At 48.3% G+C, this 25,035-nt stretch overlaps 1 protein-coding gene across 1 annotated transcript in view; it reads left to right on the plus strand.

The window, feature by feature from the left end:
* The first annotated feature begins 911 nt into the window (after nt 1-911).
* The window catches only part of LOC118221235 (leucine zipper putative tumor suppressor 2 homolog), a 53,542-nt gene continuing 29,418 nt past the window's right edge, over nt 912-25,035 (plus strand). The window contains exon 1 of the mRNA XM_035406112.1: nt 912-1,297. The gene's annotated coding sequence lies outside the window, so the exon portion shown is untranslated. The remainder of the gene's footprint in view (nt 1,298-25,035) is intronic.

Here is a 25,035-nt window from a genome sequence, read left to right on the forward strand (position 1 = left end):
GGATTTGTTTACATTCAGCTAGAAGAGCATTGGTGAGGTTTGGCACTGATTGGGCGATTAGGCCTGGCTCACAGTTGGCTTTCCATGTGATCCAAAAGGTGTTGGATGGGGGTCTGTGCAGGTCAGTCAAGTTCTTCCACACCATTCTCAAAACAAATTCTATATGTGCCTCGCTGTGAACCTGGGGGGGGGGGGGGGGGGGGGGGGGGGGGATTGTCATGCTGAAACAGGAAAGGGCCTTCCCCAAAGAGAATCCTATAGAATGTCATTGAATACTGTAGCATTTGCCTTCACCTGAACTAAGGGGCTGAGCCCAAAACATAAAAAACCACCACAGACCAGGGGATGTCCACATACTTTTGGTCATATAGTGTAGGGTACATAGGACTTGGGAAAATTGTTTTTAAAAAAAAAATGAATCCGTATCATCATTTTATGAGTCAATGTTGCATAGTGGTCAGAGTACCTTAAGAACAAGCATTTTAATAGTGTTACAACATTTCTAAGCGGGTGCTCCTCCATTGGGTTTGAAAATTTGTGTCATAAAAAGATGTGCTTTGTGACCACCAATGGTAGGCTACACCAGTGTTTTCGGCCACTTCCTTATATCATATCAACGGTATACTCACTGAACATAGAAAAAACATTCCCCATGAGTTTCGAGGTAAGTAAAGTAAGTGAATTTTATTTATAAAGAACATTTAAAACAACCACGGTTGTACCAAAGTGTTGTACAAATTCAATACACATAAATACAAGAAAAAGCGGAAATCTTAAGCATAAAAACCTTTACACATTTGGAAATGCTACGGCAAAGAGGTGTGTTTTGAGTCTAGATATACACTGTTAACCGGTTTCCATTCGAATATCGGCTGTCTCAGTACCCCCAGTAGCACCCCTCACGCAGAGCTATGTTGATAGAGATCGGGCGGTCGGGAGCACAGACTCGCTCTTGCCAGCAGCGGTGAGTCTTATGGGGGCAGGGTCCCGCGAGCCGAGGAACGAGGCTGTTTACAACGATCACATTCAACGGGAAGTGTTTGGATGTGCAGACGCGGAGCTGGCCGATCCCGTGTTGCCACTACATTGCTGTTTTCAGTCACTCGTTGCAGTGCGAGGGGAAGGAAAGAAAGAACAAACTGCGCTGAACTGCGTTCGTGGAAAAAAGAGAACAAGAGAAAAGAGGAGCGCGTTTTCAGTTTAGCTAAGAATTTAAAGTTTGTCTCCCCTATTCTGCCTGTATTGGAACATATCACTCCTTTTTGGATCTGCTTGAAGAAGAAAGTCACTTATTAGGGTAAGTTCCAATGCTATGCTAAACTACTGTGTTAATAATCTTTGTGGTAGGTTACGTGTCGAGGCAATCGGTCCGTTAATATAGCTTGATAGCTTAGGTGTCGATAAACATGCGTTTATGAATGTGTATTTACCGTTACATTAATAATGCAACAATAGCCTATGCACACTATGGTTTGCATAGTAGCGTACGGTTTGTATAGCCTACCACTTTTAATTGCGGTCAGCGACATTGCTACTTGCTTTGTGTTGCATATAGCCTACCAGAATCAGATGATTAAGTCTAATATTGCCACCCAGTGAAAGTTGTTATACGAATTGAGCGTTTCCTGGTGATGCATTAAACTAAGTATTATGAGGTAGTAACTGTTGGATTAGTTTTGTGAAGAGTGACGTACAGACATCTGGGATGACAGTGGGAGCATCACGATCGGTCGTCAGGTGGAAAACATGGTCCTAAGAAATCACTGACAAAGATACGAGGGGTGTTATTGCCTCTGATACTATACTGTAATAATACAAAATAAACTGTCACCGTAGCAATTTGAATTTCGCACCTGAACGTTTGGTTTCATCCTAAAAAGCTCACGCGTTACTCAGTTTGGAATGGGCTTCCATGCGCCTACATTTAACATTAAAACTCACATTTTCTAAAAGTCCTATTTTCGTAAATTTTCATTGAATCGCCCTTTTAAGCTTTTCTTGTTCATATATTCCCCGTGTATATTGTAGTCGATGGTGTGTATTTTTAAAGCTGCTTGTCCCTTTGCCTGGTCTGTATATCGCCGTTATCTTTTCTTGTTATTTGGATGTTGCCCATCATCGCATTTCCAAACTGTAAATCACTTGCATGCAAGTGAACTGCTAGATATAAATCATGTTCGTTTTTAATGCGGACGTGCCACTAGGGAATAGGAACTACAGTGTGCGGCTTGGCTAGGTAGTTTAAGTTTGGCACTTAACGGAGATTGGGTCTATAGATGCGCAGCGACACGAATGCGGGAACCCAACATCACCGGTTTTGTGCCTAGTCCGGGTTGCTCTCTGTTGTGGCCCATACCACTTTGTTGTGTGAAGTTCCCATATATTCTCTGCGGTTAACGAATGGCGTTAACGTCACGACGGGTCAGTATTTCAACTGGAATATTATATATATATATATATATATATCGGTCCGCACCATAATGATGCATAATTAAACGATTATGGCACACCTTACTGTTTGCTTAAGTACTGGTTGAATGTAATCCATCCATATATTACTGACATTGATGCCACTGCCACTTCAAAAGACTCAAGTAAGTTCAGATGCATGTCAATGTGTACGTTGCCCATTAGCATTCAATACTGGCTACTGTCGGCTGTATCTTCAGAATGCAGAACTTTATTGGGGCCATGTTTGCTCTCTTTAAATTGAGCTCTGTAATGCACTTACCATGTAATCAGAGCTTCCAATAAATAACAAAAAATGAAACGGTGAAGTCTTAGAGATGGAGGGAGTTATTGTCTTTTGATATCAAGTGTTTTCAGCGGTGCTTACGTTTAAAATCATACTCATCACAAGCCTTGTGTGTGTGTGTGTGTGTGTGTGTTCCTTACCTGGTCACGTTTCTCGCATTGCGGCATTTTGAGGACAGCACCCTTGGTGTAGTCGGTGGAGGTTGTGTTCACTTGGTTGGCTCAGCCAGGCTGCTGTGAGACTCAGTTTAACCAGATCGCCGGCCGCCAAAAGATGCTGCTTTTAAAACCAGGTTTTAATTTTCCCACCTCCGACTGGTAGGGGCAGCCCAGAAAATGGTGGTGCCTCTCCCTCAATGGCTGACACTCTGACTGCTCACTCACAGACTTACTTAGTCCCTCTCCTCTCACAGTTCAAGACTGACTTACTCAGTGGAGAACTGGGTGAGGGGCTCCCACAGCATTTTTTCCAGTCGAGAGTGAAAAGCCTGGAAAAGTGGTTTTAGCTATTAAACATTTCCTGCCAGCCTCGCCCATACACATACATCGACTTCTACACACGGCAGCCCAGTCCAAGAAAAGCCCCAGGAATCAGCTGTGGAATGGATGGATTGGCACCTTCGCTTGCGGTCTCCCCCTGGCTCGCGTTCAGAATGCTCCCATGTCTATGGCCTGCTCTGCATTCCTTTGGGTCTGCAGTTGGTTTACGGTACACACATTCCAGCCTGCGCTCAAATCTTCTCCTCCCTGGGTCTTGGCTGTCATTTGGGAAAGTGGACTTTGCCTGTCCAGTACAGCCACTGCTGCACAGTAAAAACGTCCAGTGTTAATTCAACTCTTAACAGTGTTAATTCAACTCTAACGGATACAATTTGGTCCCAATGGGGACCAGATGTTATTTTGTGGAGTTGAATTAACACTGTTAGATAACAGTTGAATTAACACTGTTGGAGTTGAATTAACACTGGACACTTTACTATGTGTCTCCTCCTCCTCCTCTTACAGTGGGCTTAAAGAGAACTCCTCTTATATGGACCATGTATGTTTGTGAGGCTGATATGGCAGGGCAGGAAAGGGGGGGGGAGGGAAGGGGGGGTCATGGTGGTGGTTTCCAGCTCACCCGCATGTCCTGAGTTGTCCCGATGGCCACACCTGTTTCTCAGCATTGTGGCAAACAATAAAGCCTGGGTTCACTGATGCTCAAGAAACAAACATTTGCAGTCTGTCGTAGGCAGCACATCTATTTTCTTTTTCAGTGCCAGGTAAATGAACAGCCAAACAGCCATTACACTGTACTGCCAAATGTTCTGAGTCTAAGATTACTTCAGAGTTCCTGTAACAGTGAACTGGGGGGGGGGGGGGGGGGCGGTTAGAAATGCGTTTCAATCATACTGGTTGTCTATTCCATCCCCATCCTCTTATTGTGGGGGCAGTATGCTTTTCTTTTGCCCCACTTTTTACCTGCCCATGGTGGGGAAGCTGGGTTTTCTGAGGAAGGGCTTTTGGCAAAAAAAAAAAAAAAAATTCTTCACAGTATGACATTCTCAAAGTCTCTTATCTGTGCTATACAGGCTTTGCTCTCGAAGTTGGGGGGAGACTAATTATCCTGTCTTCACTGGGGAACTTGGGGATGAAAGCTTTGGACCCAGTTCCTGAACTAGATTGAAAAGGCACGAAGAAACTGTTATATAACATCGGGCAGGCTTTGGAAGAAACGCGATCACTGTGCGCACGCTTTGCTGTAGTGCTGCCTTCGTTCTTTAAGAGTGAGGCCAGTTATGTGTGGGGGGCTGTGGACAGTCTTTTAAAAAAATCACACACATGCAAACACACTCACATATGCATACACACATATGCAGACACACACACACATGCATACACACATGCAGAAGCACACACACTCGCACACATACATATGCATGCACACAAATGCAGACACACACACGCACTCACACACACACTCATCTATGCATACACACAGATGCACACACATAAGAACACTCACACACACACACACACACACACACACACGCACATATGCATACACACAGAAATAGGTTTGCACAAACACACACACATAAACAGACGCGCAGACTTTTGGCGCTTGGATCATCTGCAGCTGGACTGCTTGTTGTTGCACATTTTTGTGTTCTGTAAGAGAAGCGCGAGGCTTGTGTGAGCTGAACAGGGGCAGGGAGAGTTCGCTGTCGGACTGCAGACCTACTGAGCGCAAGGAATTCCACTCCTCCGCAGCCCAGACCTGCAGCTCAGGCTTCTGTGTGTGTGTGTGTGTGTGTGTTTGTGTTTCTGTGTGTATGTGTGTGCATGCTTGTGTGTGTGTGTGTGTGTGCGCATGCTTGTGTGCGTGTTTGTGTGCATATGTGTGTGTGTGTGTGCATTTGTGTGTGTTTGTTTGCGTGTGTGTGTGTGTTTGTTTGTTTGTGTGTGTGTTTGTGTGAGTGTGTGAGTGCGTGCATGCATGTGTATGTGTTTGTTTGTGTGTGTGTGTGTGTGTGTGTTTGTTTGTGTGTGTGTTTGTGTGAGTGTGTGTGTGTGTATTTATATGCGTGCGAATGTGCTTGTGAACCCGAACGAGGATGTGACCCGCGGGGGAAACACGTTAAATTGGAACAGCGCATTTTCATATTTCCTCTTAGTCACAGTTCCTCTCCACGTGACAGCGACTGAGGCTGCAATCTGAGCTGCTGGAGACCTAGCCAGCCTGCAAGTGTCACAGTTATAATCATACACTGGGGAACGACTGTGTTCTGAGTGCCCCCATTCTCCTTTTCTTTCTCAGTTCTATCCCTCTTTCTTTCTTTCTTTCTTTCTCAGTTCTATCCCTCTTTCTCTTTCTCTCTCATTCTTTCTTTCTCAGGTCAATTAAAATTCTTTATTGCCATGAAATGAGAATCAGTGAATGTCACAAAAGAACGGAAATTTGTGACAGAACAATATAAAACAAAGGGATGAGGTCCAACATTTGGATTTAGAAAAGAAAAAAAAACAGCAAGAGTCTTTCTCCCCCTCACTGCTCGTTTATTCATCAGAATAATTAATGCCGTTTTGGCAGTTTTGTGGACACGTATCGATGTCCACTGTGCGTATGCCAGTAGGCGTCAAATTAGCCTGTCGACAGCAGAAACCCTGCTTTTCCAGTGGGAGGCCGCCAGAGCCTTGCATTGCGTGTCCTGGATGTCTTACCACAGACAAGTTTTGAAATGTTTTTAAATGCCGGTCCACTTAAGGGGCTCGGGACTCTTAAAGAAACACCAACTTCAAACGGAACATTTTCCTTTAAACCGAGCCGATCGTATCAGTGTGAGCCGGCCTTATTGTAAAGTGCGTTGTTGTGTGTTTGCTTATCCCCTCCCTTCACGTGCATTGCATACTTTCCCAGTGAGCACAAAGCCCAAATCTAGACGTCTAGAGGGGTGGAAATCTGGGTTGAGAGATGTTTTGACATAGCTAAGTGGACTAGGACAGCTCAGGTCTTACCCGGATATAGCCTGGCTATGTCCCTGTCGGCTAGATAACTTGAACTTTTTGACCAAATGTTGCCGGGTTTTCTCCTGAATGTCTAGATGATCTAGACCCGGCTACATAGCTCAGGAGATAAGACCGATTGTCTGGCAGTCGGAGGGTTGCCGGTTCAAACCCCGCCCTGGGCATGTCGAAGTGTCCTTGAGCAAGACACCTAACCCCTAACTGCTCTGGCGAATGAGAGGCATCAATTGTAAAGTGCTTTGGATAAAAGCGCTATATAAATGCAGTCCATTTACATTTGGTTGAAAAGTGAAAGTTTTCTAGCTGGCTGGGACACAGCCAGGCTGTATCTGGGTAAAACCTGAGCTATTTTGGAGCTAACCTGAGCTAACCTCATTTGTTTATGTCAAAACATCTCTCAACCTAGATTTCCTCCCCTCTAAACGTCTAGATACGGGCTTTTGCTCACTGGGTTGTTATATAGTGCCCATTCTTTCTGCATTTGTATTTCTTGCAGCGGTTCAAGTTAGTTACTGTTTTCAGGGGGAAACAGCAGTATCTCACCTGCACCTCCTATTCAGTCTGGATGCTTGTTTTCTTCATTCCAGCAGTCGAGCTGCATAGACTCGGCACTACATTACACTACATTACATTACATTTATTTGGCAGACGCTTTTATCCAAAGCGACGTACAAAAAAGTGCATTTCATGGTCATGGACAACTACAAAACACAGGTTCAATAAGATACAATACGTATTTTGTACAGCTATTTCCAGCCAAGAACACAGTTTAGTTCACACAGTGAACATTATTTTGACCTAAACTCTGCAAAGCCAACTAGGCAGAAGAACAAGCTACAGTATTAGGACAAATACAAATTACTAAAAGGGCTGGGATGGGGGAACATGTAACGAGTGTCATGAAGGGGGGGGGAGGGGGGGGGGTGGATTTAGAATGAAATATACAGAGTGCTGGTAGTTAGTCCAGGTATAGTCTGAAGAGATGAGTCTTCCCTAGACAGTTGGTGCAAACGGTCACCACCGAACGATGAGCTGATGCCGCACGGTAGAGCTAGTCGAAGGTCCCGTCGGTTCGCGGTGCGATTCATCAGCGTGATTTATACGGGGGCTGCGCCGGCGCCCGGACGTAATCTTGTCTCCGTTGTGTATTTGGCAGCCCGCAGAGCTCATCGGCGCTAGCGGAATGGCGGCATCATTCAGACGCCTGACACCGACGTTTATTTACTGTTTGGTGAAGTGCGCAGGGACTGCGTTTACAGTGATGTATGTGTACATGTATGTACGCACGCGAAGGCCTGGGATAATAAATTGTGGAGACGGCTTTTAAGGAGAATCGTTGCGTCAGCACGGAATGACAAATTAAAGGAACAAAACTGAAAGGAACCCGCTGTAGCCGTTAGCTGATCAGTGTGTTTTTGAGCCACTCGTTGAATAAGTTGGATGGAATATAAGCATTAACAACTGAAATCCTCTCACAAAGTTACATTCATGCACACACTTTTTGAGCCAGAAAAAAAAATATTATTCCACTAATTTGTTCGGGCACTTAGGCTGTCCTACATTAATGGCCTCCAGCCTTGTCGCTCAGGGATCTGTTTGCGTCTGCTGTTGCGTTGTGCAGACACAGAGGTCCGCAGTCATCAGGCTCCGAAGCCATCCAAGCCTGCCTGCCCCTGCAGTGCAGCTGGGCGATCGATCGGTTCACAACGGCCCGGGAGACTGACAGGCTGCTCTGGCCGCTGATGGATTGACGAGGGCTTCGCGTATGACTCGGGTCACATGACTGGGGAGCTGTTGTTCCCAAGCGAGGGGGGGCGGGGCGTTGGCTGTCAGGATGGACTGCACGTAGCCTACCCTGCGCACTTCGAAAGCCGCTTGAGGAAGGTAATTGCCGCTGTTGGGTGCCAGCGCTTCTGGCGCCAGCTCAGAGCGTCTGAGCGAGGGGAAGGAAGCCAAACGGTGTAAATCGGCCTTTGATGGCCCGAGCACCGCAAATGGCGAATCGATTCGAAATAATTGCGCCTGGCCCAAGAGGCTGCCAAAGACAAATGCTAACAAGGCAATCAAAAGCACATTCTGAATCCTGTTTGTGAGTGTGTGTGTGTGTGTGTGTGTATGGCAGGTTTGTGAGATTAGCTGCACTTTGGGTTCTGTGAGGAGACAGCTGGAAAAAAAAACCTTATCCTTATAACACAATGGGAGGCTCTCTGACTACCAGTGTTTTTCTTTCTCTCGTCAGTCAGGAATTTTCCACCGTGCCTCTCGTTTTGCTGCTCTGTCACCCCACACGCGCTCCCCTGCTCTGCGCAGCTGATGTGTGTTTGCTCCGGTGATACGCTCACCCGAAATCCACTGTCTGTTCCACAGCCTACAGGCCGCACAGCCCTGCAGGACACAGCTGAGCTGGGCAGATCTGATCCATCACTGTCTGATGCCCACAAAACCACGGACGCGCATATGCACACGCACACGCGATATAAGAAAATATGACAAAACAACACATGATACAGGCAAAAAACATACATCCTACACACACAGACATGCATGCATGCATACTTCCTCATGCATACACACACACACATACACACACACACACACACAGACATGCATGCATGCATACTTCCTCATGCATACACACACACACACACTGACATGCATGCATGCTCCCTCATGCACAAACACACAAAAACACACATACACATGCACACAGGCATACTCCCCCATGCATACAAACACACATACACACAAAGGCACGCGCGAACACACACACACACACACACATACACACATAAACACACACACATGTACGTACACACACATATACGCATGCACACACACACACACACACACACATACACACACATACACACAAACGCACGCGCGAACACACACACACACATACACACATAAACACACACACATGTACGTACACACATATATACGCATGCACACACACACACAGACACACACATACACACACATACACACATAAACACACACACATGTACGTACACACATATATACGCATGCACACACACACACACGTACGTACACACATATACACATGCACACACACACACACACACACATACACACATAAACACACACATATGTACGTACACACATATATACGCATGCACACACACACACACACGCACAGTCCTCTCGCAGTCCAGCGTGGGCGGTGGATGAGCATTATTCCTCGGGCTGAGAGGGCCTGTCAGGAGCGTGGTCGGATCGCAGTGATGTTCATCGTCGGTGAAACGTGGCCAAGCGGAGGCGGGCCTGTGGGCCGCTCTGTGGGCCGAGAACAGCTCTCATTGGACCTCAGCAGCGCCAGTCTCTGACTCCTCAATTAACCCCCCACAAATTGCCTCGGAGAGGGTGCGGACCCGTTGCCCCAGCTCCGACCCTCCCGGGCCCTGAGGGGATGCGCTCTGCAGCTGCCGAACGCTGCATTCGATTAAGAATCAATTCAGGACAATGGGGAACAGGAGCGATGTGGAAAATAAAGGATAGGCCATGTGTTTTGAGAAGGGGTGAGAAGGTTCTGCTGTTCAGAACAGCGTGCACAAGGCACAAAATCACCGGTCTGTTTACCCTCTGTTCAACCTGGAAGGCATACAATCGAAAGGCCTTGGTAGAGTTCCAGGTGTGAGCGTTTGCTCGGAGGTTTTGGATGCAGTGGAACATCTGGGATTAGCTGCGATCGGAGGGTCGTGGCACGGTCAGACAGCAAAGAGGAGCTGTGATTGGTCGTAGGAAGGGAAGCCATTTGTGGCACACTGACATGCGTTCGGGGCGGTCGTCGACGGTTTTCAACCGCAAGAACGCAGAGAAAGTACTGGTTTTGTTTCGAACCGCACGCTGCGGGTTTCCGTGTTCACCAAACGGCGGTTAACTCCACCGTCTGTTTAATATCCCAGCTTTTCTGTTTGTAGGAACAGAGGGATAACGCCATTGCTGTCAGCTTCTGGGAGTGTTAGGCAAAGCCCAAGTTACACAAACCTTGCGCTGCGCTTGGCTCTCACGGGGCAGGCGCGCAGGGAGGAAGGAGGCTTCTGTTCTACTTTCAGATAAAAACAAACACGGGCAGACATGCTCACTGGCTCACCGGCGTCTCTGTTTCTTGTTTTTTTTTTTGTGTGTCACAAATTACTGCCCATTGTAAGTTCAGCTGACCCGTACCGCCATGCAATTAAGTGTGTAAACATTGACACAGGAGAGGAATGCAGACAAGAGCGCACGTTCTCAGGCTTGAGATTAGACAGTCTTTGGCAAAGGGTGAGTGGGGGGGAGTGGGGGGGGGGGGGTCGGTGTAAGGGAGGTTACCAGGCAACACCCCCGTAACATGTGGACAGGCAGAGGTGAGAGAACGTGGGGAGAGGTGGAGACTTGGGAGAGGGGGGTGGGGGGGTGGGGGGGTGGGGGGTGGGGGCTTTCAGACCTGGTGTGCAGAAGGCTGTGGCAGACAGTATCTCCTCCACTCCAAACGAGGAGAGCCCAGCGACTGAGTCTCCCAAGACTCCTGAGTCCAGGAGAGCTAACAGGAAGGGAGAAGCTCGAGGAGAAGGGAGAGTTAAAAACACACAAGGAACAAAGTGAGGAGGCAGTGGGAGGTGTCGGTAAGTGGGAGGGAAGGTGAGCGTGGCGGCAGCGTTTCTAGTATTGTTGGTTTCAAAACAGAGCGCTGCTCCAACTGATATTTTTACATCTTGTTTTTTTTTTCCTTGTGAACTTTGTGGGCTGCTTGCTTTTGATTCTCATTCTCTTAATTAACTTAACAAAAACTTCCAATAACAAACTTACATGGAGTGCGCCCAGCCTGTCTTCAGTCACATTGTTAATTTGTTTGACAGACCATAGGTGACTGAAGTAGCTTGAATTTGTCTGATTATTCCTTCACTATTTGCATCTATGTTTTTTTATCTTTTTATTGCAGTGTGCTCATAATACAGTGTAGGTGAAGTAGCTCGCTTAACGATGCGACTGCGGTGCTCGACTGGGATTTGAACTCGCGACCTTTCGGTTCTGTGCCAGGTTTTCACGGTAACTGCCGGCTTCCACGCCGCTCTCCTCCGACGGATGGGCGCTGTAATCGCCAGCGAATCCGCGGAGGGACGCTCGTGCAGTCAGTAGATCTTGCAATTAAATAAGTGATGGAATCCGAGCAGAGTCAGCAGTGTGGACATTAGAGCCGTTTGATTGCTCAGAAATCAATTGCAAAGTGGAGCTCTGCCCCTTGTGTAATTGACTTGAGGAGTATGAGTGGAGCAATATAACGTTGTGGGTCCTCGTAAAATAGATTACCAGGGGTTGCGTTTTTGAGATCATCAGCCCTCCGATAACAGCTTTGGCTGCACATTAGCCTCACATTATCTGTGAGGGTGTTGGGGGGTGGGGGTGGGGGGTGGGGGGTGTGGGGGGAGGGGTTTCGGGGAAAAGAGCTGTTCACATTTCAAGGCCTGTGGTTATGAAATAGCGCCGAAATGAAATGCGAGCATTGCTACGGCTGCTACGTAAATATGTATGTCTTTTTCGACAGCGATACCGTTTACATTGGCTAATGAGTAACTGTCTGACAAATTAAAGTGCAGATTTTGGTCTGTAAACACAGGTGAGCACAAGTCACAGAGAGTCTTAGGGACCAGGGACCAGGATGAAAGTAACACGGCAGTGTCGGACAGCAGTCGCCGTGACCTTTGACCCCTGGTGTTTCGGAGTGAAGAGAGGAGTGGGTCAGACAGTGAGGAGCTTTGTTCTCTGTCTCGGAGAGACGGCTTCGGGGTCAGGCTGACAGGATGGGGGCCATGTGAGCTCCACACCGTCCCTGGCTGCTCCCACCAGCTTCATAAAGCAGGCTAATGTGTACTGAAGGGGAGGGCGATGGTTCGACGTGCACTCCGACCCCTTTAGTGGATGGAGAGGTCCAGAGGGCAGAGGACAGTGGCTCCCGAGAGAGAGAGAGAGGGGGAGAGAGAGAGAGAGAGAGAGAGTGAGAAAGAGAGAGAGAGAGAGAGAGAGAGAGAGGGGGGGAGAGAGAGAGAGAGAGAGGGGGAGAGAGAGAGCAAGAGAGAGGGAGAAAGAGAGAGAAAGAAAGGGAGAGAGAGAGATCATCTGTGTGTGCCTGTGCGACTTATAGAAAATGAAACATTCTATTACAGTCATTATTAAAATAATAGTAGCTGAAAAAAGTTTAAATGTCTTCCTCACCCGCAGTAATTTGTTTAATTAAGGCTACTTGCAGTAGGGGAGGAGTTCTCCTGGGCTTCCTGCTGTGGAGAGCAGTGTGTGTGTGTGTGTGTGTGTGTGTGAGAGAGAGAGTTCTACCCGCATGCACTAGCCTGTATGGGGTGGTTGGGGGGTGGTCAGCTGACCACGGGCTGGCACACACAGGGCTAGGCTGCCCTTAGAGGGACAGGGAGGCCACTGGAGGAGGTACGGCCCTCCAGCAGGCCCAGCCTGCACTGGGGTCAAACTGCTCAAACTGGCCAAACTGGCCATTGGCCGGTGCGCCTGCTCTCCCACAGGGGTACATCTGTCTGAAGGGGCTGAGAAGGCTGCCTCTCCCCATGTGTCCTTCTGTTGCTTTCCTTGACACCCCTCCATCAGCCCCCCCCCCCCCCACAGGCTGGCAGCTTCAGTTCAGGCAGGCCAAATGGCCTTGGTGCGTCCTGGATCCCCCCTCCCCCTCTCACTCGTTCTCCTTCTCTCTCCTTCACTTGCTCCTGTCTCTCAGTATTTTCTCAGTGCTCTTTCTCGTAGTTCGGTTCATTCATGTGTAAATTGCCTTATTGGTATTGTAAATGACGTTGTAAACATGTAACGTGAATTGGTCTAACAATACGAACCTATTCTCATTGTGGTTTTACACATCCTTCTCTATTTCATATTTATTCTATTTCAGCGTTCATTTCAGTTATCTCTCTCTCTCTCTCTCTCTCTCTCTCTGACTCTCCAATCTTGTTTTTCTTTCTCTTTCTCTCCCTCTCCCCCTCCCTCTTTCCCTGCTCCCGACCTCTTCTCTGGAAGTCTGCAGGAGTTGGAAATCGGAGCAGAGGCGCTGATATTAATATCGCGCTGTCCTTTTTATAAATCTCTCCGAAGGCTTGCCTTTCACGTGCCATGGCTCTGCAGGAGCTGCTCAAAAGCTCAACGTATATATTTTAAAACCTGTCCCACAGATTTATATTCTGTGAGGTGCAACCGATTTACACTGAGACTAATTTACAAGTGCCTTGTGTGCGCTGCTGTCTGAAAGATCGACTCTCGGCATTGTGTATGTTCAAGGACACCTGCAGCCGTTCTCTCAAACACAAAAAACCTGGGAAAGAATTTTGGGTGTACGTTCTCAGCATTTGGGGTCGTCCGCTTGCATATTCTGTCCATCACCGCCTTAGTTTATCATTCTTATGTTCCCACTTGTCTGCCACACCGACAGTTTTTTGTTCTTTTTTCGGTTTCGAGTTTAGCAATTCATTTAATGCTCTGGCATTGATTTGGAGAGAGCAACTCCAAGTGCCCTTGAGGCTGAGGCTGCCGGAGGGTAACCTTTCCATCAACCCCCGCCCCCCCCCCCCACTCCAAAAGGAAAGAATTCTCCTCTGGCTCTTGTTTTACAGATGAACACCCTCCCACCCCCCTTCCCGCCCCTTCCCTGGTCTGGCAGTGACCGATGGCTTCAATCACGGAGGAGAGCGGGGTGGCTGGGGTGCGCTGAGCTCCGAATCGTGCCTCTGTCAGATTGATCTCAGTTTTGGCGGTAATCGCTAGCAGATGTTGTCTCTGGGCCCTGCGCAGCAGCGGGAGCAGCAGCGGCAACAGCGGCGATACTTTATAAACACAGAGAAGGCCCGTTTCTCACGAACATCTCTCTCTCTGTCTCTCTGTGTCTCTCTCTCTCTCTCTCTCTGTCTCTCTCTCTCTGTGTCTCTCTCTCTCTGTCTCTGTGTCTCTCTCTCTCTCTCTCTCTCTCTCTCTCTGTCTCTGTGTCTCTGTGTCTCTCTCTCTCTCTCTCTGTCTCTCTCTCTCTGTGTCTCTGTGTCTCTCTCTCTCTCTCTCTCTCTGTGTCTCTGTGTCTCTGTGTCTCTCTCTCTCTCTCTCTCTGTCTCTCTCTCTCTGTGTCTCTGTGTCTCTCTCTCTCTCTCTCTCTCGCTCTCTCTCTGTGTCTCTGTGTCTCTCTCTCTCTCTCTCTCTCTCGCTCTCTCTCACGCTGGAGGAGGGGGTCTTCGGCGGCGGCCCTTACCGTCCGCGGCTCCGTCTCGGTTTCTCGGGGGGCCCCGGGACCCTCTACACGGTTACCACGGAGACCCCGATGCCAAACCCTGCCCTCGCTCGCTTTCCAATACTCGCCACCTCCCTGGAACCCCCCCAATCCCCCGGCCCCAGATTTGCGCATGCTGCCGCGGCCATTTGGGTCTTCAGGACACGCGGTGTACTGTCCTGACAGAACAGCAGAGCACAGCTGGGTCTCTATTGTGCGTAGCAGGCTGGCTTTGGGAGAACATGGCCTGGGCTACTGTATGTGCTGCCTCTGGGTCTTCTGACCCCAGATCAGTACTTGGGTGTGCTGTATCCTTCCAAAGTGAACTGGTGCTGGCTCAGTCCTGCCCTCTAGTGGACATACAGATACCCTCTGGTGTGTTTTTGGAAATCACTGACTGTTAAGGTGGGTTCACGCTGAACTTGCCGATACTGCGGATGTCCACACTGCTTCGGGTTTCACACAAGCCAGCATCGTGTAGCATACCTGTGCTGGTAATTAAACCACCCAGAAGGCACATCATACAGTTTTGTTGGCCTTAAAAGATAATATGTGGAGCACTTCCTCATTTGAGTGGGTTGATCCAGTCAACATTGGCACGATAGCTGTTGACCCTCGTAAGCTGCTGACTAGCTGGGATAAGTCTCCGCTGGCTGCCTGTCCCCACTTGAGCGTTCGTCTCTCCCAGCTGACACCGCTACATTCTAATTCCTTTCTGATCCCTGCAGTCTGTTCCACAGCCTTCCAGCCAAGGACAGTACAATACCAGCGCTGTGAACCAGTGTGTTGGCGGTAAACACGCCCCCTGAAACTCACGAGCGCGGAGGATGGCGGGTGACGTCAGCGCTTAATTGGCTGTGCCCCGTGGGCGGAGCCCTCAGTGCTGGTCGCTGTCTGCAGGGCAGAGGGAGGGATTAGCCTGGGTTACGTAACTGCCCCTTCACTCCAACGCCCCGCCCACCTCTCACCCTTGCTGTCACTGTGATTTCAGTTATTTCTGTCTTAATTTTGGCCTGCTTGCTTTGTTGTAAATTTATGTATACTGTTTTTAGGACACTGGCTTCAGTGAAACTGGCTTTCTACAGCTTAGAGGGAGAGAGAGTGAGAGAGAGAGAGAGAGAGAGAGAGAGAGAGAGAGATAAATGGAGGGAGGAAGAAGAGATGACAGAGGCAGGGAAAGGAAGCGATGGATATGGATAGAGATGGGTCAGTCAATCCTAGTATCCTTTTAAACCTGCTTGCTGATGGGATAAACCACCTGAGTGTGACACAGTAGTGAGTCCCATTGAGTCCTGAGGGTTTCAGTAAGTCCTGATGAATCCCACTGAGTTTTGTTGGGCCTGTGACTGTTTCAGTGATTCTCAATGGTGGGTCTCAGTGAGTCCTGATGAGTTCCACTGAGTCCTGGTGAGTCCCAGTGAGTCCTGATGAGTCTCAGTGAGTCCTGATGGGTCTCAGTGAGTCCTGATGAGTCCTAGTGAGTCCTGATGGGTCCCAGTGAGTCCTGATGAGTCTCAGTGAGTCCTGATGGGTCTCAGTGAGTCCTGATGGGTCTCAGTGAGTCCTGATGAGTCTCAGTGAGTCCGGATGAGTCTCAGTGAGTCCTGATGAGTCTCAGTGAGTCCTGATGGGTCTCAGTGAGTCCTGATGAGTCTCAGTGAGTCCTGATGGGTCTCAGTGAGTCCTGATGGGTCTCAGTGAGTCCTGATGAGTCCCAGTGAGTCCTGATGAGTCCAAGTGAGTTCTGGTAATGTTTTGACACCCAGCTCTGCTTCCATCTTGGTGCATTCTCTCTCTACGCTGACTTGCATTCCAGCACCAGCTGTTTGCATTCAGGTTGGGACGTTCCCAGCTGTGGGTATGTCATCAGCACAAAACCATCTCCCCCTTTTGCCCCCCCCCATTTGGTCTGTGCTGTTTGTGGGCCCCTCTTGTCTGTGGCTCCTGTAGCCCCAGCTCTTGCGCCCTCTCCATCTCCTCATCCTGTCGGGGTTATGTAACTGCGCTGCAGTAATGGAAATAGCCAGCTGGTGTGGAACTCACGTAGCTCTGTCTTCTTCCTTCAGGTCCGGTGCCTTCCTGTGGGCACATGCTGTTGGTGTGCGTGCGTGTGTGTGTGTGTGTGTCTGTGTGTGTGTGTGTGATTCTGCGTGTGTGTGTACATTTGTTTGTCTGACCCTACAACTGATTCTAAGTGTGAATGAGTGATTCTGTTTGTGCGTCTGTGGTCCCGTACACTTTCTTGTGTTACTCTGCATGTGTGTGTGTGTGTTCGTGTATGTGAGAGTGTGTGTGAGGGTGTGTGTGAGAGTATGTGAGTGTGCGAGTGTGTGTGTGAGTGTGTGTGAATGTGTGTGAGAGTGTGTGAGAGTGTGTGAGAGTATGTGAGTGTGTGTGTGTGTGAGTGTGTGTGTGAGAGTGTGTGAGTGTGGGTGTGTGAGAGTGTGTGAGTGTATGTGTGTGTGAGAGTATGTGAGTGTGTGTGTGTGAAAGTGTGTGAGTGTGTGTGAATGTGTGTGAGTGTGTGTGTGAGAGTGTGTGAGTGTGTGTGTGTGAGAGAGTGTGAGTGTATGTGTGTGTGAGAGTATGTGTGTGAGAGTGTGTGTGAGAGTGTGTGAGTGTATGTGTGTGTGAGAGTATGTGAGTGTGTGTGAGTGTGTGTGAATGTGTGTGAGAGTGTGTGAGTGTGTGTGTGTGAGAGTGTGTGAGTGTGTGTGTGAATGTGTGTGAGTGTGTGTGTGAGAGTGTGTGATTGTATGTGTGTGTGAGAGTATGTGAGTGTGTGTGAGTGTGTGTGAGAGTATGTGAGTGTGTGTGAGTGTGTGTGAGAGTATGTGAGTGTGTGTGAGTGTGTGTGAGTGTGTGTGAGAGTATGTGAGTGTGTGTGAGTGTGTGTGAGAGTGTGAGCGTGCGCGTGTGCGTTAGCATCATGGTTGGCCGGAGCGAGAGGGATGCAGCTCGGAGCGCAGTGTGGGGGGAGTGAACGCGTAGCGGTTATGTAACGCGCTCACGCTGAGGAGTGCTGGCTTTGAAGTAATTAGTCTGGAGAGGTTTCCCGTGCACTCTGCGGCGCCACGGCGGAGGGGTGGAGGGGCGGGCGGGCAGGAGCTGGCAGGACGTACCGCCCCCTCCCTCCGCCTCCCCCTCTCCTTCTCCTATCTCCCTCTCCCTCTCCCTCACCCTCACCCTCGCCCTTCCCTGGGTGTGTTTGAGTTAAGAAACACATGGAACGGCACACCTTGTGCAACTCTTAATTCCCTCCCCCTCCCCCAGTTCACACCCGTGTACGGTGAGTGCCGTGTGCAGATATGACGTGAGGTAAAGCAGCGCAGCCTTTGATGGCTCTTTCCCCATTCGCTGAGAGGAACTAGTGAGATGAATGAACTGGGAGTGAGGAAGAGGAGGAGGAGAAGGAGGAGGAGGAGGGGATGGGACCCTCGTCTGTCCGGAGTCAACTCCCAAAACTCATGGCAATGCCCAGGGGCTCCTCTGGTCCATCCGCAACCGCCCGTCCCTCCAGGCTGCAGACCGGCTTCAGTCCCAGAGGCGGATTAAACCCCACCTCCCTCCCACACTATCCTGCCCACATTTTTAAGATGGAGCTCCTGGTGTGCAGACCGACTCTGAACCAATAGACCACTCCTCCCCTATATCAGAAGAGCTACACTTTTATGGCACTGTATAAATGAAAATTATAGTTCTTTTTAGTTATTTGCACTTGTCGTTTGCCATAATCCTCGTTAATCTCTTCGAATAAGAGTGTCTACTCTGCACTCTTCAGTTCCGTAAAAGAGAATTTTTAAGCGTGAAACTCCTGTCAGAGATTTCCCTGGCAAATGCTGCTATACAGCTGGAGCTAGCTTTCGCAGTTTACATTTTTATGTGTGGCGTAATTCATACAGTCCGTGCACAGCTGGATATGTACTGAAGTGAAAATATGAACTGAAGTTTGTTTTAATTAATGGGACTGCTTAGAGGTGCGAGCCGTGCTGCTTGTGGGAACTGAACCCCAAACGTTTTGATTTAAGGCCCGGCCTCTTAATTACTGCACTGCACTGCACGCAGTAATTAAAGCTGATTGCCTTCGGCAGTAATTAGTCTCATCTCAGAAGATGTGGAGTCTGGGTGGGATCACAGATTATCTGTTGTAACCAGATGGTCAGCCCCCGTGTTCCTTTTGTTCTCTTTGCTTACTCTTGGAGGGTCCGGTGGGGATCAGGAATTTTTGCTCCTGTTACTGTTTATGTAAAAAAAATACTTTTCTAAGGTCACAGCCATGGACGTAGATCCTGGGGTAGACAGGGGGCACATGTGCCCCCCAACCTTGGGAAAGCATCAATTGGTCCCCTCAAAACTATCACGTTGTATTGGGTGGTGCTGTTAGTGTCCCCCCAAAAAAAATCCTGAAGAAACCTGTTTGTTTGCTTGTTGAAAGGAGACCTTGGCCACCGCTGCTTCATGGATGCTTATAAGATGTACTGCATAAATTGTTTAGTAAATTTGTTTAAACGTTGTTTTTGCTTCAGTGGTTAAGACATATGTGGCCATTTTAAGTGTACAGTGCTGACCATCTGGTATTTCAAGGGAACCTGTGATCAGAATAAGAAGAACAGAAGAATCCTAGAAGACAATATGGGCTTCAGTGAAGACCACATCTCACGTGCTTATCTTTTAGACTGCCCACTTAAGAGTTTTTCTTTCCCAGAACCACCCACCCCCACGGGATCACAACCTGCCCACACTGACGACATCATCAATGTTTGATTTTTCTGTGGAGCGGTGGGACACAGGAGAGCTGCAGTCGCAACCATCACAGCAGGGGGGGGGGGATGTGGTAAACGATTACAGTAATCAGAGGAATCGGAGAACTCGAAACCTCAAACCCCAAACCCCTCAGCCCCCCAGCCATTTCCCGGCTCCCACACCCATCTTCTTCGCTCAGTGGAGCGATCGCATGGGTCTGTTCGCTGGGGTGTGTGGGCGGGTGTTTACGATGTGCCCGCAAGTGCTGGCTTCCTCTGGGAGGCGGGCTTTCCGTAAATGAGGGGCCTTACCGGCAGTTTATCCTTCATTCTTGCAAAATCATTACAGAGATATTTGTCAGAGTCACATTAAAAATATTGCAAATATAACTTAAAATAGCAGATATGTTGGAAGTTTCTAACTTTCCAAATAATATAAAGGTGAACGACCATCCCCAATGGAATTTCTTTCTTTATCCGGAGTATCGGAACAGCGTTCCAGGATTGTTTTCCTGCGATGTTCCTTATAAATGGCTCATTAAATGCACACCCACTAAACTGGAGGAATGTGCATATTTTGGATTGTTAACTGCGTGCAGACCAAATTGGTGCGTACTCTGTGTGCTCATGCCTGTTTCAATCTCTTAATCAGTTTCAGATTTGTTGTGTGGGCTGCGATGTAATTTTTAGATTTTTTTATAATTGATGCCATGGATTTGTAACACAAGGCTACCTTAAGAGGGACAGAGTGGCACTGTCTTTCTAACTGTACATGTGTTCTGAAATATTTAATGCTTTGGCCTCTTCTTGATGCAAAGCTTTGCATGCAGATATGTAAAGAAAAAGCATGTCTCTGTTGTTTCCATAGTGACCCACAGGCTACCAAAATGGTCAGCGTGGTCGTACAATTTAAGGAAGCCATTTGTCATCCATTAACCTCTCCCACCACTTTCTACGGCATCACGGTGGGGACTTGATGCCGACCTCCTTTGCCGGTGACCTCATTAGAGCTCTTTAGCCCCTCCCCCAATCTCAGCCACGATGGCCCCACCTCTCGGAGCGAAATCTCCAGACCGGGGCACCGCCCACGCCCTCTCTGGGGTGTCGACACACATAAAGGGGAACCGGCACCACGCTGACACAGTTTCTCAGAGCACATGATCTCACTTCTGTGAAATGATCACCTCTCGGAAAAGCGTTCTAATTCCACCGCACCTGCTCTCAACCTACCTCCATGCGGGGGTGAAGGTGGGTTCCTGTATCAGGACCGGTGGGTCCTGAAGGCCCACGTGCGGGCAGGCTTTCCCCCTAAAATACTCCAGTCTGCCGGACAGGAGACGTGAAGGGCACCAGGCCCCTGTCTTGACCTGCGCGTCATGCAGATCCGTAGTAATGCCGCGGCTGGCTCTGGTCGCCTGGGCGCTGAATTGGTGTCACCTGTGAGGCTTTAGCTGGAGCGGCTGTGACAGAGGGGAGGTTCATTCAGAGCGGCTTAGAGGAGACTTGACGCAAGCCCTTCTGCACAGCAGAATGTCCAGTGGTGAAGGCATACTACGCAGGATTTCATAGCCTGTGTTTACAATCGGAGAAGTCTCGTCCTCCTCCATCTTTGACCGCACCCACTCACACCGAGTAAGTTACCCCACCTAATGTAGCTAGCTGGATAGCTAGAGGTAACGTTAGTACAATTAAATGAGCAGCTGTGAGTGACAATAAGAAGGCAGATTCTATTATGGCTTAATTAATTCCATTATGTTGAACGTAATAGTGGTGTTATCGTTGGAACTTTAAATTTGAAAATTTCAGACCCTCGCTAAAGTTCCTTTTCTCACCAGCTTCAAACTGCCGGTAACGTTACTTACAGGTCCAACAGAAAACAAGCCAACTCTGCTTACGCTTTTAATCCCCTTGGTGAACTTCAGCTGACGCCACTGAGGAAAAGCAGTTCCAAGGTTAACTCTAATTCGTGAACGCGCCCCTGCCGGCTTGTTTACTTTCTTGCCTGTATCTGGACTTCTTTGTGAACTTTGTCTGCACCCACACCCACCCCTCCCCGCACAGATAAAGGTGCACAAATTCGGCGGAAGTGTAAAGACAGAGACTGCCAGTGCATGGTAGGTATGCCTTAGCATGGTTATTCTGAAATATTTTCAGTACAAAAATCCTGCATAGTATGCCTTTAATTAAGCTCCAGCAGAATACGTAGGAGTCCAGTTGGGACCGTATGTGCTCTGTAAGAGCTGATTTAACACTGAGCGTTTTACCGCGTGGGTACGCTCCACCACGCCGGGCCTGTTAAAGAGCGGTACGGCGGGGCACGGTGTGAAGGACAGAAAGTGGGCCGCGGACGTCTTTCCTAAAGCGGTCTGTCCCACCCCCCCCCCCCGTCGGGACCCCTGGCACACATAGCCTTCATTCATCACGGTCTTCAGCATCCGCCGTTATTACGGTCATAACACGCCCGGCTTCACAGGTATTCTCCTGTTCCCTGTACCTTTAAATAATGACCCAGATCTTCGTAGAACGGAAGCAGTTTGTTGTGTGTGTGTGTGTGTGGTTTTTTTTTTTTGTTGTCGACGGCGGGGCGCTCTAATCCCTGGCGGCGTCCTCCGGGTGTGGCGCGCTCATTGGTGCGGCGTAATCTGGAGCCAGGGCCGCCGCCCCGTCCTCGGGGTCGATTGGCCCGCGGGACGTTCGCCAATCCCCGGGTTTACTGCTGCTCCTCCTGCTCCAGATTACAGGGTTTAATCTCGTCTGTGCTGAAGAGTTTGGAGGGAAGAGAAATGACATGAGCTCTGTCTTCCTCTGACAGCCTTCAGTCAGCGATGATTCGCGTGACCTGTGGTTCCTCTTGGCTTTCGAGAAATTTAGCCCACATACACACACACACATTCACAGACACACACACGTAAAAACATGCATCCACGCACATACGTACATGCATGCACACACACGTAAAAAAATATGCATACGCACAGGCGTGTGTGCGCACATGCACATACACACACCCACACACACATACACACACACATGAATGCTTGTACACACACACACACACACACATACACACACATTCAGATACATACAAGTGAATGCAAGCAAGCTTTTTTGGACCGTGGCATCAATTCTGCTGCCATGCTGATAACCATCGTCAGTTAAAGTTGTTGGCAAGGCTGGAGCAGCAATTATCTCCCTGTAAAATGTGTTAGCATGGGCTGTAACTGTAATTATGCCAGAGTAAAAGCTGTTAGTGGGCTTGTAGCAGGAATTATATCACAGTGAAGGTTAATTTAATTGTACGAGAGAAAAGGAGAAACAGAAAAAGAAAAGAAAGAAGGAAGGAAAGAAAGAAGGAATGAAGGAAAGCGAGTCCCTCTCGTACTGAGACTCTGCAACCCCGCGGAACAGCCCTCAGAGAAAACGCAGCTGAACTGAGCGGCTGGGCGGGATTCGCAGCGACGTACGATTGTTCACACTCCCGTCGTGCGAACGCATGTGATGCAGCCTAGCGTAGCGTGAACAGGACGGCAGCTCGGGACAGACCTGGGTCATATACTTTATCAGAAACACGTTAACTCCACAGAGGCCGGGGAGGGTTGAAATCGTTCTGCTGACTCCTGAGGATTTGCAGAGAAACTTATTATTTACCAAAGAGTACAATCCTATGAAGATTTGTTGGTAAATACTAATACATTTTTTCTTTTTAAAATATGAGGGATTTTGACTGCTGTTTTAAGGGTTCGGTTATAATAGTACTATATTTGAAGACTATGTGGAGGATATACAGGTAAATAGTGGTGGTATGGTGTAGAGGACATGGTCAGGATGCAGCTCATTGAGAGATGTTGCTTTTCCTCTCTTTTTACTGCGTAGTCCGTCTGATCTGGAGAAAAGGGACCGCCTCTGATCTTCAGAATGTAGATTGGACTAGATGGCTGGTGTCATAGTCATGTATTTGTCATGTATCGCTAAAAGGAGTGTGAGTGTGAGGGCAAGAACGTCACCCCTGAGTCAGGTCCCGTGGTGTTCTCAGTCAGTTTATGTTGTGCCAGCACTCAGAGAGCTAAGGCGGCGCCTCCTGCCACTGTTTATAGTATAGTGCGCTCTAGTGTTGGGGAGGTGAACTACACCTACTCCCATGGCACATTCTGTTGTTGAGCTGAAGAGAACTGGAGTACTTTTGCCTCTGCCTTTACTCCTGTGTGCTGCTTGTATGTTACACAACACACTCTCATTCTCTCTCTCTTTCTTACACACACACACACACGCTCAGTTAACACAGAAACCTATACTAATCTAGTTTTTCTTTTCCTGAAGGGATCTCTGTTTCATGAAGTATTGTTTACACGTTAATGCCGATCTAAATACAGCAGTATTTTTCAGTTCAAAATGTAATTTTCGAGTTTCGAGTGCATTATCTCATATACAAGTGTGCCTCAGTGGTGGTTTTTGCTCTCAGTCATATGCTAGGCTTCTGTTCGTTTAGCACTCCGTCGTGCCGTGTGGGCTGGTTGTGTGAGGGGCCTGTAGGGCTGAGGAACCCGCCCGCTTTAGTTTCACTAAACTTGGGCCGTTTCTTTGTTCTGTGAGTGAAATCCTCCGTACGTAAAAGTCGGTGACTGATGCTGCGGGTCATGTTTTATGCATGCGCGCTTACACAATGAAAACAGAGGCGGAAACTGGGGCGGCTCAGCTACGGCAAGACGGAGCTGCTTATTATCACATAATTATGCATTTTAAAAAGACTAGCCTACATTTTGTATTCACAGCACATTGTAGCTGGCCATTATTACGCTAAGTAATGTGACAAATATATGACATTAGCATGATGTTTTTGTTTACTATATCTACTGTCTCATAGGCTCTCTCTCTCTCTTTCTCTCTCTTTCTTGCTCCCTCTCACTTTCTCTCTCTCTGTTGTGTAACGCTATGAATAGCCTTCTCCTAAGACGGAAACTCGAGAATCTGTAGAGATTTAATAGGGATGAATTATGCAAATATTCTGTCTATGCTGCGCTTTCCCCGCATCGTCTAAGTGCAGCTGTCACACTTTTTTATGCCGTTAGTCAGGGATTAAACGTCCCCCAAGTAATTCTTACTCTTTCAAACCCTGTAAGATCTGTAGTCTCCCAAAGAGAGAAAAGACAACTATCATAAAAATCTTGTCTGGTGTAAACAGCAATAGTGCACAGTGTGTGCTATAACACTGATTATGATCACCAAGGAGACAAAAAGGTCATTTTAAAGTGAGCAGACAGGTTATGTATGGTGTACACCATACTAGGACTGGGCTATAGCTCTGAAAATGAAATCACAATGTTGGCACTCGAAGATATAAAATAAAAGTCGGTTGCCAGTAGACTATGAAGCAGCATGTCTCAGAAAAAAATGGCTTCTCCAATAAGACCCAAGTGCCACTTATGTGAGCTAGGTTGTCGCGAAGATGAATTGGTTTCGCATCACTTATTTCCTCTTGTTCTGTGAAGATTATCACTTGTCGAGAATCAAAGTAGCGATGTGCGCCAGCTTTCGCCAATGTTTTTGATCACATTGTCCTGTCACCTACACCGTACAGTACAGTTGTGTGACTTGCCTGCTTTAGACACATATAAGAAAACCACCATTGTCTGCACTGTGCCATTTCCTCCCCCCGCCTTTCAAAGACTGTGGACATAAAGACAGCCGGTGTATAAACCTGTGCTCTGTACCGGCACCAGGGCTGCTGTGCTGCACACTTCCTGTTCAGCCTGGGGTGCAGAATTCGGTTGT

The sequence above is a fragment of the Anguilla anguilla genome, chromosome 2 (assembly GCF_013347855.1).
Source record: "Anguilla anguilla isolate fAngAng1 chromosome 2, fAngAng1.pri, whole genome shotgun sequence".
Taxonomy (NCBI): domain Eukaryota; kingdom Metazoa; phylum Chordata; class Actinopteri; order Anguilliformes; family Anguillidae; genus Anguilla; species Anguilla anguilla.